Genomic DNA, 12,499 nt, shown 5'->3' on the forward strand with positions numbered 1-12,499 from the left:
AACTCAAATATTTCAGATTGAGAGGAGCAAAAGCATCTGGGGAGAATTCCTTGGTTCATTAAAATTATCACCTGGGTCCCACACCTCCTCTCATTCTGAAAAAAAGTCCCACTGGTCAATGGAACACTGAAATGTTATTTGATTTATAAAAGATAGCTAAATATCACAGTCTAAGAAAATGTGAAATATACCTGGAAAAATAGAGAACAGAGAATCTCATGAATGTGCCCTCCGAAGAACTGGGAGATTCGGTTCAGTTCAGTTGTTCAGTCGTGTCCGACTCTTTGCAACCCCATGAATCCCAGCACGCCAGGCCTCCCTGTCCATCACCAACTCCCGGAGTTCACCCAGATTCACGTCCATCAAGTCAGTGATGCCATCCAGCCATCTCATCCTCTGTTGTCCCCTTCTCCTCCTGCCCCCAATCCCTCCCAGCTTCAGAGTCTTTTCCAATGAGTCAACTCTTCACATGAGGTGGCCAAAGTACTGGAGTTTCAGCTTTAGCATCATTCCTTCCAAAGAAATCCCAGGGCTGATCTCCTTCAGAATGGACTGGTTGGATCTCCTTGCAGTCCAAGGGACTCTCAAGAGTCTTCTCCAACACCACAGTTCAAAAGCATCAATTCTTCGGCGCTCAGCCTTCTTCACAGTCCAACTCTCACATTCATACATGACCACAGGAAAAACCATAGCCTTGACTAGACGAACCTTTGTTGGCAAAGTAATGTCTCTGCTTTTGAATATGCTATCTAGGTTGGTCATTGGTTTCCCATAAATACTTGATTCACAGAACGGAGATTTATCTCCTGACCAATGAATATCCGCCAAGAATTTCTCTCCATCCTCAAGGCAATGAATTCACTGCTTGGATGGTGGTTGGCCATCCTCCTCTTTGCACTCCCTGCCAATAAAAACAGCCTTCAGTAGATTGGCCTGCAGCTTGCTGGAGCACGTGTTTTCCAAATCACTGTTCCTCTGCTATTCCTGACTCAATTTCTGATAATTCATCCTTGCCTTAGTTTACCTCCGTTAACAAAGCTATAGATGTCAAATTTAAACCAGCTGAGACAAATCAGGAAATTCAGTCACACACAACCAGGAAGTACAGTGTGAAGCTGGCTCAGCCGTATTCAAGGTTTCATGTATCCTCGGGGCTGGCTCCTGTTTGACTTCTGAGCTCTCCTGCCTTGATATGTTACCTCTTTTTCTCCTGCACACAGTTTTTTCATGCAGCCAGGGAAGATGGCCCTTTGTACGGCCAGACTCATATAGTCCAACTTAGCAAATGCAGCAGACAAAATTACTTCTCCTTCTCAGTTTTGGTTGGGCCAGAGTATCTCAGAGACACAGGGTATGGGAGCCTCCAAAGGATGGGGTTGGAGGGATGATATATATATAAAGCTAAGTTTGGTGATGGACAGGGAGGCCTGGCGTGCTGCGGTTCATGGGGTCGCAAAGAGTCAGACACGACTGAGCGACTGAACTGAACTGAAGTTACACAGTTAAGGAACTAACAGCCTCATGGGAAAGACAAGAGTAAACAGAAAGCTGTAGTTTTGTGACACTGTGTGCTCAGAAGACCAGAAGAGTGAGCTCCCAAATCTTTGTTTTTAAAAATGGATTCAACCTTCCATGGTTAATATCAACATTGCCTCATCTGAGTACAAGCATAGTACTTGAACTTTATACTTCATTTCTCTTAAGTACAACATTTTCTCATGCAAAACTGTATTGTAGCTTACTCAGCCCTCCTCCCCTACCTTCCTCCCATCCACCACGCCCCTAATCTCAAGAAGACAAAAGAAGCTTATTCTGACTTTCAAATGAGCAACGTTTTCTAGTCTATTTCCCCAGATATGTCAAGCTTATTTTTTTCAGGTGTGTTTCTGTATACATTATCATCCATTAAGATTTCAAATAGTATTTTGGGGGGTACAAGGGAGCACAGAAGTGCCAGAAAAATTAAATAAATGCCAGTTTCTAAAGTAAACGTCCCCTTTCATGGATCATAACCTTGTTGTGGCAAAGGGGCTTGTGTAACTCCATGAAGCTGTGAGCATTGCTGTGTAGGGCCACTCAGGACAGATGGGTCATAGTGGAGAGTTCTGATAAAATGTGGTCCACTGGAGAAGGAAATGGCAGCCTACTTCAGTATTCTTGCCTGGAGAACCACATGAAAAGTATGAAAAGCAAAAAAAAAAATAAATAAAAATATGACACCAGAAGATAAGCCCCTCCCAGATTGAAAGGTGTCCAATATGCTACCAGGGAAGAATGGAGGGCAATTACTAATAGCTCCAGAAAGAATGAAGCAGCTGGGCCAATGCAGAAATGACACTCAGTTGTGGATGTGTCTAGTGGTGAAAGTAATTGATGCTTTTGAATTATGATGCTGGAAAAGACTCTTGAGAATCCCTTGGACTGCAAGGAGATCAAACCAGTGAACCCTAAAGGAAACCAACCCTGAATATTCGTTGGAAGGACTGATGCTGAGGCTGAAGGCCCAATACTTTGGCCACTTGATGCAAAGAACTGACTCACTGGAAAAGACCCTGATGCTGGGAAAAGACTGAAGGCAAAAGGAGAAGGGGGAGGCAGAGGAAGAGATGGTTAGATAGCTCAATGGACATGAATTTGAGCAAACTCCGGGAGATGGAGGTCAGAGAAGCCTGGTGTGCTGCAGTCCATGGACTTGCAAAGAGTCAGACACGACCCAGCAACTGAACAACAAAAAAGTAAACTTCAGGCAGCCTCATTCTGAAATGTCTTTTGGAACACATGTAAAAGCTCAGATATTTAAATTGAAGGACACTTAAAAAGTCAATATTTAAATGTTGAGACATTTCTTCATAGGATTCTGAAGAGAAAACAAAATATAAATGATAAAATTTGATAATAAAAATAAGCAGAACTGAAGCATGCATAAAGGTTGACTCATTTAGGTAAATTCCTCAGAGCCCAGCTGGCATTTCCATGGGTGGTGATAACAAAATTAGTTTTTAGGATGCCCAAAGCTGATTTCCTAAGACCAGCAGAGAAACTCAGAAAGTGATGGTAAGCTTTTAAAAAGTGACTTTGATTTCTATAAAAAAAGAAAACATTTTTAGACATTGCCAGAGGTGCTTAGGAACAATACATTGCATGATGCTGATCCTGACCCAGAAAGATAAACAAGCCATTTACAATGCTTTTATCCATGGCTCCCTTAAAGTTAGCTGGAAAGTTAGCTGGAATCTTGGGGACCATAAACACTATATAATGAATGTATCCTAGAAAAATTACTGAATGTATCCTAGAGTTGATGGCATTACTGACTCAATGGATATGAGTTTGAGCAAGCTCCGGGAGTTGGTGATGGACAGGGAAGCCTGGTGTGCCACAGTCCATGGGGCTGCAAAGAGTCAGACACAACTGAGCAGCTGAACTGATCCTAGAAAATAATGAAAGCTTGGAGAAGCTATAGACAACTCAGCACTTCCTCTGTGGGATATTCCTGTCTATTTAGAACTTTTATGCAAAAGAGTTAAAGTCTGACCTAGGCAGGGGGGTACTAAAGGGAACAGGCCAGTAGAGACAAACACTGAAATCAAGGAGCTGAAGGGAGTCAGGAAGGACTGGTATCCTGATGTTTTAGGAAAATGAGGAAATTCTGCAAAACACTGATGGTTTGCAGCTGGTAAAAATGCAAAGAAGAACAGTTTCCCTGGTGGCTCAGTGGTTAAAAAAAAAAAAAAAAATCTGCCTGGTAATGCAGAAGACACGGGTTCCATCCCTGGTCTGGGAAGATCCCCCACACTGCAAAGCCACTAAGTCTGTGAGCCACAGCTACTGGGGCCTACATGCTCTAGGGCCCACAAGCCGCAACTACTGAAGCCCACGTGCCTACAGCCCACGCTCCACAACGAGAGGGGCCACCACAATGAGAAGCCCCAGCACAGCACGAAGAATAGCCCCCGTTCGCTGCAACTAGAGAAACAGAAAAGACTAACAGAAAGCAAACATATTCTAAAACTGGGCAAATATGGTTGTTGAGAGCTGGCATCGAAGAAAACCTGCATGCTCTGCGTGTGGTTTTTTCCTGTCTGAAAACAGAAAGGTCTCTTTTAGAATAAGCAAATCGAATTCAGTTTGGCTTTATTATCACTCAAAAATAGGCAATGGCCGTTTCAATCCTGCTCATATGTATACTGTTTTGCTTTGAGTTAGTTGCATTTAACAGATTTTTACTTTCATAGAACTATAAACAGAATGGACAACATGCTGGACTCACCCTCCTATTACTTAGGCCCAGTGCGGCTATAATTTATGCAGCCAGAGCTGGCCAGGTTGCAGATTTGTTGTTTTTGTTCAGTTGCTAAGTCATGTCTGACTCCTTGCAACCCCATGGACTATAGCCTGCCAGGCTCCTCTGCCCATGGAGTTTTCCAGGCGAGAATATTGGAGTGGGTTGCCATTTCCTTCTCCAGGGGATCTTCCCAAGCAAGGGATCAAACCCACGTCTCCTGCATTGGTCTCTACCAAAATACCCATTCTCAAAGAAGGAGAAAAAAAAATCTGCAAAGGCTCTACCTAAGATACCCTACTGTCCCTGTTAGGAGACTGCCCTTTGCACTATGCAGCAGAATACTTACCATTAGTATCTGAACATCTCTCCTACAGAGAAACGTGAAGGTGACAGGGGCTGCACTGCACAGGAATCCTCAAATGACAAATGGATCACAGGGTCTTTTTGAAGCAGCATCTTCTCAGATGCTTGTGTATAAACTAAATAACAAGGGGGAGGGCAATGACAAAGACAGTCTTCTAAGGCATTGCATGTTAACTACCAATTAAAACCAATGATAAACAAATCCGTAGTAATTAGTTAGAACATTATATACATACATGTATCATATATATATATTTATATTAGGGTGTATATATATATACATAACTCAATGAATCTATGAACCATGCCATGTGGGGCTACCCAAGACGGATGGGTCATAGTAAAGAGTTCTGACAGAATGTGGTCCGCTGGAGAAGGGAATGGCAAACTACTTCAGTATTCCTGCCTTGAGAACAGCATGAACAGTACGAAAATGCAAAAAGATAGGACACTGAAAGATGAACTCCCCAGGTCAGTAAGTGCCCAATATGCTACTGGAGATCAGTGGAGAAATAACTCCAGAAAGAATGAAGAGAAGGAGCCAAAGCAAAAACACCACCCAGTGGTGGATGTGACTGGTGATGGAAACAATGTCTGATGCTATAAAGAGCAATATTGCATAGGAACCTGGAATGTTAGGTCCACAAATCAAGACAAATTGGAAGTGATCAAACAGGAGATGGCAAGAGTGAACATCAACATTTTAGGAATTGGCGAACCTAAATGGACTGGAATGGGTGAATTTAACTCAGATGACCATTATATTTCCTACCGTGGGCAACAACCCCTTCAAAGAAATGGAGTAGCCATCATAGTCAACAAAAGAGTCTGAAATGCAGTACTTGGATGCAGACTCAAAAACGACAGAATGATCTCTGTTCGTTTCCAAGGCAAACCATTCAATATCACAGTAATCCAAGTCTATGTCCCAACCAGTAATGCTGAAGAAACTGAAGTTGACCAGTTCTACAAAGACCTACAAGATCTTTTAGAACTAACACCCCCAAAAGATGTCCTTTTCATTATAGGGGACTGGAATGCAAAAGTAGGAAGTCAAGAAACACCTGGAGTAACAGGCAAATTTGGCCTTGGGGTACAGAATGGAGGAGGGCAAAGGCTAATGGAGTTCTGCTAAGAGAATGCACTAGTCATAGCAAACACCCTCTTCCAACAACACAAGAGAAGACTCTACACATGTACATCACCAGATGGTCAACACCGAGATCAGATTGATTATATTCTTTGCAGCCAAAGATGAAGAAGCTCTATACAGTCAGCAAAAACAAGACCAGGAGCTGACTGTGGCTCAGATCATGAACTCCTTATTGCCAAATTCAGACTTAAATTGAAGAAAGTAGGAAAAACCACTAGACCACTCAGGTATGACCTAAATCAAATGCCTTACGATTATACAGTGGAAGTGAGAAATAGATTTAAGGGACTAGATCTGATAGACGGATTGCCTAATGAACTGTGGATGGAGGTTCATGACATTGTACAGGAGACAGTGATCAAGACCATCCCCAAGAAAAAAAAATGCAAAAAGGCAAAATGGCTGTCTGAGGAGGCCTTACAAACATCTGTGAAAAGAAGAGAAGTGAAAAGCAAAGGAGAAAAGAAAAGATATAAGCATTCTGAATGCAGAGTTCCAAAGAATAGCAAGGAGAGATAAGAAAGCCTTCCTCAGCGATCAGTGCAAAGAAATAGAAGATAACAATAGAATGGGAAAGACTAGGGATCTCAAGAAAATTAGAGATACTGGGGGAACATTTTATGCAAAGATGGGCTCAATAAAGGACAGAAATAGTATGGACGTAAGAGAGGCAGAAGATGTTAAGAAGAGGTGGCAAGAATACAAAGAAGAACTGTACAAAAAAGATCTTCATGACCCAGATAATCACGATGGTGTGATCACTCACCTAGAGCCAGACATCCTGGAATGTGAAGTCAAGTGGGCCTTAGGAAGCATCATTATGTACAAAGCAAGGGGAGGTGATAGAATGGAATTCCAGTTGAGCTATTTCAAATCCTAAAAGATGATGCTGTGAAAGTGCTGCACTCAATATGCCAGCAAATTTGGAACAGTCAGTAGTGGCCACAGGACTGGAAAAGTTCAATTTTCATTCCAATCCCAAAGAAAAGCAATGCCAAAGAATGCTCAAACTACTGCACAATTGCACTCATCTCACATCTAGTAAAGTAATACTCAAAATTCTCCAAGCCAGGCTTCAGCAATATGTGAACTGTGAACTTCCAGATGTTCAAGCTGGTTTTAGAAAGTAGAGGAACCAGAGATCAAATTGCCAACATCTGCTGGATCATGGAAAAAGCAAGAGAGTTCCAGAAAAACATCTATTTCTGCTTTATTGACTATGCCAAAGCCTTTGACTATGTGGAGCACAATAAACTGTGGAAAATTCTGAAAGAGATGGGAATACCAGACCACCTGACCTGCCTCTTGAGAAACCGGTATTCAGGTCAGGAAGCAACAGTTAGAACTGGACATGGAACTACAGACTGGTTCCAAATAGGAAAAGGAGTACATCAAGGCTGTATATTGTCACCCTGCTTATTTAACTTATATGCAGAGTACGTCATGAGAAATGCTGGACTGGAAGAAGCACAAGCTGGAATCAAGATAGCTGGGAGAAATATCAACAACCTCAGATATGCAGCGGAGAAGGCAATTGCAACCCACTCCAGTGTTCTTGCCTGAAGAATCCCAGGGACAGGGGGAGCCTGGTGGGCTGCCATCCATGGGGTCGCACAGAGTCGGACACGACTGAAGCGACTTAGCAGCAGCAGCAGATATGCAGATGACACCACCCTTATGGCAGAAAATTAAGAGGAACTAAAGAGCCTCTTGATGAAAGAGGAGAGTGAAAAAGTTGGCTTAAAGCTCAACATTCAGAAAACAAAGATCATGGCATCATTTCATGGCAAATAGATGGGGAAACAGTGGCAGACTTAATTTTCTTGGGCTCCAAAATCACTGCAGATGGTGACTGCAGCCACGAAATAAAAAGACCCTTACTCCTTGGAAGGAAAGTTATGACCAACCTAGATAGCATATTAAAAAGCAGAGACATTACTTTGTCAACAAAGGTCCATCTAGTCAAGGCTATTATTTTTCCAGTAGTCATGTATGAATGTGAGAGTTGGACTATAAAGAAAGCTGAGCACCAGAGAATTGATGCTTTTGAACTGTGGTGTTGGAGAAGACTCTTGAGAGTCCCTTGGACTGCAAGGTGATCCAAACAGTACATCCTAAAGGAGATCAGTCCTGGGTGTTCTTTGGAAGGATTGATGCTGAAACTGAAACTCCAATACTTGTGGTCACCTGGTGCAAAGAGCTGACTCATTGGAAAAGACCTTGATGCTGGGAAAGATTGAAGGTGAGAGGAGAAGGGGACAACGGAGGATGAGATGGTTGGATGGCCTCACTGACTCAATGGACATGAGTTTGGGTAAACTCCAGGAGTTGGAGATGGACAGGGAGGCCTGGCATGCTGCAGTCCATGGGGTCACACAGAGTCGGACACGACTGAGTGACTGAACTGAACCTATATACATACTCCCTAAAGGCTAGTCTTGACCACTAAACTGGTGGCTCTTAACCAACAGATGGGCAGAATATGTAGAAAGGGACATGCAGCCTTAGCTGTGCCAGGCCTGCAAACCCAAACTTCTCACATACTGCATGAAGATCAAGAAAAGGGGTGGACATGGAAACTTCAAAACTCAAGCCTTCAAGAGACATTTCTTTTGATTAATTAATAAATGCAATCCAATCCAGTAGTCATGTATGGATGTGAGAGTTGGACTATAAAGAAAGCTAAACACCAAAAAATTGATGCTTCTGATCTGTGATGTTGGAGAAGACTCTTGAGAGTCCCTTGAACTGCAAGGAGATCCAACCAGTCAATCCTCAAGGAGATCAGTCCTGAATATTCATTGGAAGGACTGATGCTGAAGCTGAAACTCCAATACTTTGGCCACCTGATGTGAAGAGCTGACTCATTTCAAAAGACCCTGATGCTGGGAAAGATTGAAGGTGGGAAGAGAAGGGGATGACAGAGGATGAGATGGTTGGATGGCATCACCAACTCAATGGACATGAGTCTGAGCAAACTCCGAGAGTTGGTGCTGGACAGGGAGGCCTGGTGTGCTGCAGTCCATGGGGTCACAAAGAGTCAGACATGACTGGACTGAACTGAACGAGCATGATGTCTCTTAAGGCTTGTCTTTAAGAAATACTTAAGAAGCAGCCTAAGGACCCTGGTAGCTCAGTGGTAAAGAAATCGCTTGCCAATGCAGGAGACATGGGTTTGATCCATGATGTGGGAAGACCCCACTGTGGAGCACTAAGCCTGTGAGCCACAACTACTGAGCCTGTGCTCTCGAGCCCAGGAGCCCCAACTACCGAGCCCACGAACCCTAGAGCCCATCTTCTGCAAGAAGAGAAGCCACTGCAATAAGAAGTCCGAGCACCACATCTAGAGGAAAGCCTAGCTGCAGCAAAGACCCAGCACAGCCAAAATAAGTAAACATTACTTTTTTAAAAAAGAACAAAAGAAAGAAAGAGCCTAGGGTAGAGGTCAGTAGTTTTTTTTTCTGCAAAGAATCAGATGGTAAACATGGCTTTGTAGGCTGTACAGTCTCTGTCATGCATACGCAACAGACATTGTATGACAGCAGTCATAGGCAACATGCAAATAAGTGAGTGCTTGTGTTCCAGTGAAAATTTACAAACACTCAGATTTGAATTTTATATCATTTTCAAGTGTCTGATATAAAATTCTCTTTGGTTTCTTCAACCATTTAAAACTGCAGCGGCTATTCTTAACTTGCGGACTATAAAAACGATCTATGGACCAGATTTGACCAGGGGCCATAGTTTGCTGACACCAATATCAACAACACCTGCTCACCCTACTTCAAGCTCTTTCATAAACAAAGGCAAAGAAAACAGGCCCCACCCACGAGAAAGCAACCAGGTGGTAGCTCTTACTACTAATGGACAGCCATGTTAACTCTAGGAGCGAGAGATGGAAAGAACCAATATTTCTTGAAAACCTAGTACTGTGTTTAAACCTGATTTACTCCTCACAACAGTACTATTACAATGTGTATAAGTAATAACGTGTTACTAATACTATGGCATTACATATACATGTACACTTTTCATAGTTGAGGAAAAGCGAGACTCAAAGATTAAGTGCCTCCACCTGGTCCTCAGGTAGGGTTTGAACATGGGTTGGTTTTTTCAGTAAACTTTCAGTGTGGTATTGCAACCTGGGAAGACCTAAGTTGATAGTGAAGAACGGAGGAGTAGAAGCTGTACTCGGAAGAGATGAAACTCAGGAAGACAGACCTTCGGTGCCAGGGTAACCAGGCATGCCTGAATTAGAGCACAGAGGAGGGAATGCGAGAATTCGCTGCTCTCCTGGCGTAACAGTCCCAGAGGCCACCCCAGATCAACCCAAACTGACTGGAGCATTTGACCCCCAGATTGGCCTGCCATGGTAGAGACAGGCAGCCCAGCAGCAGATCATTAATTTAATTCAGCCGGACCATATAGCAGGTAAACCCCAGTGCAAGGGCTACGGCTTTAGCACTGCTGTTCCAAGAAATGGTAGTTAGATTGACTTCCGGTATTTCCTCTTCTCTCTTTTTTACAATTGTAGCCTATATTAATTTTATAGAAACTTTAGAAAAATACAGATAAGGGATATAAAAACTCCCCATCAACATAATCACAGTGACATTTTTGTATAATATCCTTTACATTCTATATGTTAAAGTAGGACTATGCTATTCATACCACTTTTTGCACTAAATATATATATCATGAACATGTTTTTGTGTCATTTCCCAAAATCTAATTTGCAAAATGTCCCAGAAAACAAAGCAAACTGACCATAATCAAATAGATTTGTGCAATGCTGTACTGTCCCAGCCTCAGACGTTAACAATGGCTGTTTGATTAGACCAAAGGCTGGCAAAGAGCTCCAGTAGAGAAACCTGGGTCACTTTGCCCGGAGTATCTCTTATTGAACCTATTTAATCATGGAATCTTTCTAGAACATTTGGAAAATTAACGTTCTACAGAATATCTTTGGTGTAAAGCTGTTCTATATCATTTGTAATGGATGTACCATATTCCATTGTTAAAGGGTTCATTAGAACTAAATATGGAGATTGTTTTCAAGTTTTCACTATTATAAACAATATATGCCACCAGGTACATTTTTGCAACTCAACATTCACAGACACTCATGATAATTCCTTGAACATGCAATTGCTTGGTCAAGGATATGAATATTTTTAAAGTTTTTAAGAAATGGATGTTATAATTTATATAATATTTTATGTGAGAAACTGAATGCTATATTTCACTTTTAATTTTGTTTTGCTAATGACTAATACTTAGGTTCAATAATCAGGCAGATTTTTACTAGATGCTTTGTATTTTGTGACTATGCTAAAAGCAACATGTATTGATTTTATAGAGCGACTGAAACTCTCATAAATGTCTGTTGGCAGCATCTTCTAAAACGAATACATGGAAATTCTACATATTAGTATTCTACTGCTATATAACAAATTACCACAAACTTAAGAACAAAATTATTTTTAGCTTACAGTTCTGTAGATCAGAAGTCCACCACAGAGTGGCTGGGTGATCTGCTCAGAATATCACAAGGCTGAAATCAAGGCGTTGGGGAGGATGAGTCCTCATCTAGAGGCTTTGGGGAGAACCCCACATCCCTAACTCACTGTTGGCAAAATTCAGGACTTTGATGTTGTAGGGCCGATGCCCTGTTTCCTTGCTGGGGGCCAGCTAAGGCCATCCTCTGCTTCTAGAGGCCACTTTCCAGTCCTTGCAAGGTGGACCCCTGTATCCTCAAGCTCCCAACAACACAGCAAGTATTCCTTGCGCTTCATGTCTGACTCCCTTGTCTGCTCCCAGATGAAGAAAGCACTTGCTTTGAAAGCAGCTGTGATTATATTAGGCCCACCTGGTTATCTCCCTATTACAAAGCCCACCTGGAAAACCTATCATTAGGGCAAGGATTCTAAACGGCTGCTTTTATTATGCTGCCTACCTCCTCCTATGATTGAGCAGTTACAGTCCTAGATATATACCCGACAGAAATGAGTGCATGTTTACCAAAACACATGCACAAGAATGCTAACAGAAGCACTACACACATTAACCAGTATCTGGAGTAATTATTCAATAACAATTGTGAAAATTGTGAAATATTTTGATGACTTGAATAGAGAAATGAGAGTGAACAAACTACAACTACTTACAGTGACATGAATGAATTTCACAAAAGTATCGTGGGGGAATAGATAATGTGTTTTGTGGGAGCAAATGGAGGGTACTTAATCCAGCCCAGGAAGTCATAGAAAGCTTTCTAAAGGAAGGTACAGCCTTCACTAGGGCTTTCCAGGTGGCACTAGTGGTAAAGAAGCCACCTGCCAATGCAGGTGAAGTAAGAGATGCAGGTTCGATCCCTGGGTCAGGAAGATCCTCTGGAGGAGGGAAAGGCAACCCACTCCAGTATTCTTGCCTGGAGAATCCCATGGACAGAGAAGCCTGGCAGGCTACAGGCCACAGGACTCCAGAGTCAGACGTGACTGAAGCAACTTAGCAAGCATGCACGCAGAGCCTTCTTTGCAAAGAAATAGAGTGAGTGATGGGGACCGGGAGGACAGGACTGAACTAACTGAAAGAATATGAATAGAAGTAACACATCTGTAAAAAGTATCAGCAGATGGGTATTATGAATGGACGGCAAAACAGTAGGGGTAAAAGGTATGCCTAGAGAATTTGGCAGG

At 42.4% G+C, this 12,499-nt stretch overlaps 1 long non-coding RNA gene across 1 annotated transcript; it reads right to left on the reverse strand.

Annotated features, from left to right (window-relative positions):
• Positions 1-837: 837 nt before the first annotated feature.
• On the reverse strand, positions 838-12,203 carry LOC123332839. The gene is made up of 3 exons (XR_006549932.2): positions 11,294-12,203; positions 4,632-4,764; positions 838-901 (listed from the first exon to the last, which is right to left on the reverse strand). It is a non-coding gene; the product is annotated as an uncharacterized LOC123332839 (long non-coding RNA).
• Positions 12,204-12,499: the final 296 nt, after the last annotated feature.

Source organism: Bubalus bubalis, chromosome 3, assembly GCF_019923935.1.
Source record: "Bubalus bubalis isolate 160015118507 breed Murrah chromosome 3, NDDB_SH_1, whole genome shotgun sequence".
NCBI classification, from domain to species: Eukaryota; Metazoa; Chordata; class Mammalia; order Artiodactyla; family Bovidae; genus Bubalus; species Bubalus bubalis.